The following is a 3,926-nucleotide window of genomic DNA, read 5'->3' as shown; positions in this document are numbered from 1 at the left end:
GGATGGGATCCTGCGAACAAAGCCCCCACCGACGCCGAGGCAATCCACGAAATCCATAAGTGAGATTGCAAGTTTACAGGGAAGGACCCTCTTAACTTTTTAGAACGGATTGACGAGCTCCGTGTCTGCTATGGGCTTACTACCAGACAGCTGTTTTGGGGGATTCCAGAGATGCTGCGGGGAGAACCGCTACTCTGGTATCGAAACCACCGTCCTAGCTGGCACAACTGGGACGATTTCTGCACTGCCTTCCGTGAGCATTATCTACCGCCTCGATACCGCGAGGAAATGCGACGCCAAATCGCCGAACGTCGACAACGGCCCCACGAATCGTATCGAGAGTACGAGAATGCGCTACTCACCTTGGTCCGACGCAGTGGCGATGACGACGAGATGAATAATACGCTGGGCCGTCTGTACGATAATCTGGATCCGGGCTATAAAATGTTCCTCGGAGCCTATGAGGCACGGGATATCAGGAACCTCGGCCGGTTAGCCCGCAAATACGAGGAGCTGACCCGACAGCAACGCGTCCAGGGGAAGCCCCCACGGTTAAGCGGACCCACCGTAGCCACTATGGCATACGATCGCGAGGCATGTTGCTGGCGGTGCAAACAGCCCGGACACCAGCGACAGGAATGCGATCAACCCGCCATCAAGTTCTGCTCCCAATGCGGAAAAGAGGGGGTGCTCACAAAGCAGTGCCATCCGCCACCGGGAAACGCGGGCGTGACCGAGGACGAAGCGGACACTCCCCGGTCCCACGCATAACGTACACGCCGCGCCCCAGTATAACCGTGCGCTACCAAAATCGCCCTTTTTGGGCACTAATTGACTCTGGAGCAGAGACCTCCCTGGTAAGCGCCGAATGTTTGAGGCCCGAGGATCAACCCCTCGGGCCCATCTCATGGGTTACCTTAACCAACGGTACCCAGGTTGCCACCTGCGGGTCCATCCATCTAATGTTTCGGGTAGGAACGCAATATTGCTTCCATCATTGCTTCACGGTCATGGAAAAATTGACCACGCCAATTATTATCGGCATGGATTTGTGGTCACGCCTCGGACTAACTCTACGACCCCCGCCCCTACCTACCGCCGACCGTACCCGTACAATTGGAGTAGTCGAGAAGTTCCGATGACCGGTCGCCACGACAGAAGACAAGCAGCTACAAATTTTTCTACGTTCGGAACTAGAAAAATTCAAGACCGTCTCCGGACCGACCCCCGCTATCCGGCACGAAATTCGGTTACGCCGTGGGACCACTCCAATCAAGCAGAGATACCGACCCCGGAATCCGGCCATGCAACGCATCATCGACGAGGAAGTGAAACAAATGGAAGAAGACGGGGTGATTGTACCGTCCAGCAGTGCCTGGAGCTCACCTGTGGTACTCGTGAGAAAGAAAGACGGCGGCTATCGATTTTGCATTGACTTTCGGAAAGTCAACGAGGTTACCGAAAGGGATGCATACCCGTTGCCACAAATCACGGCTACTCTGGATAAACTGTGACGGGCCAAATATCTGTCCACATTAGACTTAAAGAACGGGTACTGGCAAGTACCGCTCACACCAAGCAGCAAAGGAATCACGGCTTTCACGGTGCCCGGGCGCGGACTCATGCAGTTCAAGGTATTGCCATTCGGACTACACTCTGCCCCCGCCACCTTCCAGCGATTGGTTGATACCGTCCTCGGCCCTGACCTCGAACCGAACGTATTGGTGTACCTCGATGACATCATCGTTCTGAGTAACATCTTCCAGGAACATCTCACTCATTTACGCGAAGTGTTTCGTCGCCTTCGGGGGGCCCGGCTGCGACTTAACATCGACAAATGCCAGTTTTGCTGCGCCCAACTAAAATACCTCCGTCATCTGATCAACGAGGAAGGCATCCACACCGACCCGGGGAAAACCAGCGCTATTGCCACATGGCCAACACCCACCAACGTAAAGAAAGTACGACAGTTCCTGGGCCTAGCATCGTGGTACCGCCGATTCGTGCCGAATTCCTCCCGGCTCGCAGCACCGCTCACGCGGCTGACCAAGAAAAAAGAACGATGAAGGTGGCACGTCGAGGAGGCCGACGCATTCCAACGGCTGAAAGACGCTCTCGTTACCGCACCAGTGCTGACCTGTCCAGATTTCGAACGACGATTCACTCTCCAAACCGATGCCAGCCAGTCCGGCCTGGGAGCCGTGCTGACCCAGGAGACTACAGAGAGAGAAAAGATCGTCGCCTATGCCAGTCGAACCCTGAACAATGCCGAAAGGAATAATAGCGCCACCGAACTGGAATGCCTTGCCGTGGTCTGGGGCATCCGAAAGATGCGCGAATATCTCGAAGGGTACGCGTTCACCGTTCTCACCGACCACCAGTCGTTGAAATGGCTTCAGAAAATTGAATCACCGACCGGCCGACTCGGACATTGGAAGTTCGAACTCCAACAGTACGACTTTGAGATCCGCTACCGACGCGGATCCAGTAACCAGGTAGCCGATGCCCTATCCCGAGAACCTGAAGTGGCTATTATCACCGCCCGTCCCACCTGTTCCTGGTACGAGAACCTCAAGGCACAAGTAATAGCATACCCGGACGCACATCCTGACTACGACCTGCGAGACGGCCACGTGTTCCGACATTTTTTACATAATTTCGACTTCCGGGAGGTTCCAACCGCCGCACAATGGAAGAGATGCCTACCCACAACTGAAAGAACATTAACACTCAAACGGATGCACGACGATCCCGCTGCCGGACATCTTGGCATCGCCAAAACCATCGTACGCATCGGCGAACATTACTACTGGCCCGGCATGGCCCGCGACATCGCACAGTATGTCCGAAAATGCCCCACCTGTTTGGCACACAAAGCTGGACAACAGAAACCACCCGGCCTGCTCTATGCCACGGCAGTGAAGCATTCCTGGGAACAGGTGGCCATCGACTTGGTGGGACCCTTGCTGCGATCTCGTCAAGGACATACGTGGCTACTTACCATGCAGGACCGCTTCACCAAATGGCTGGAAGTAAAAGCACTCCGAGTGGCAACGGCCTCAGTGATCGTGACCCACATCATCGACACCATTATTTATCGGCACGGATGCTCGGACACCATTATCTCCGACAACGGCCCACAGTTCTGTGCAAAGGAATTCCAGGAGATGTGCAAAAATTTCGGCATCCGCCACCGCACCACGCCTATCTACACACCACAGTGCAATCCAGTGGAGCATACCAATCGCACCATAAAAACAATGATCGCCCAATATATCGATAAAAAGCATCGCCGCTGGGACGAACACTTGGGCGCCCTCCGATTCGCATTTAATACCGCCCAACATGATGCTACACGATTCAACCCGGCGTTCCTGAATCACGGCCGAGAACTGGCCCGACCACACCAAGAAGACCAAAGGGACAAACCTCCCGTTCCGCCACCCTCCACCGTGGCAAAGGTATTGACCGAAACGCACGAACTCATAAAAATGCATCTCGCACAAGCATTTCAACGACAGGAACCTCATTACAATTTACGAAGGAGAGCATGGAGGCCACAGCTCGGAGAAACGGTATGGAAAAAGGAACACCTTCAATCCGACAAGACGAAGGCATTCAACGCCAAACTTGCGCCAAAATATAGCGGACCGTTCACCGTAAAGAAAATACATTCTCCGGTAATCGTCGATTTGAAAGACGAACGAGGCTGAATTTATAAAAACGTACACGTGTACGACTTGCGCACTGTACCTGATAACAAAGACAGAGAAGTCAACACGATCACGTTCCCAACAACAGGTAACGAACATCAACCAACCAGAAGGTCGACCTATCTCCCCGAACAAAGCAATAACATCTAGCATAACGACTATAAAAGCGGAGAGGATCGAGCACTCGAGACAGTCAATCTTTAATATGGAGCT

Source organism: Harpegnathos saltator, unplaced genomic scaffold (genome assembly GCF_003227715.2).
Source record: "Harpegnathos saltator strain DR-91 unplaced genomic scaffold, Hsal_v8.6 scaffold109, whole genome shotgun sequence".
NCBI classification, from domain to species: Eukaryota; Metazoa; Arthropoda; class Insecta; order Hymenoptera; family Formicidae; genus Harpegnathos; species Harpegnathos saltator.
The sequence above is the reverse complement of the archived record's forward strand: the minus strand, read 5'-3'. Positions refer to the sequence as shown.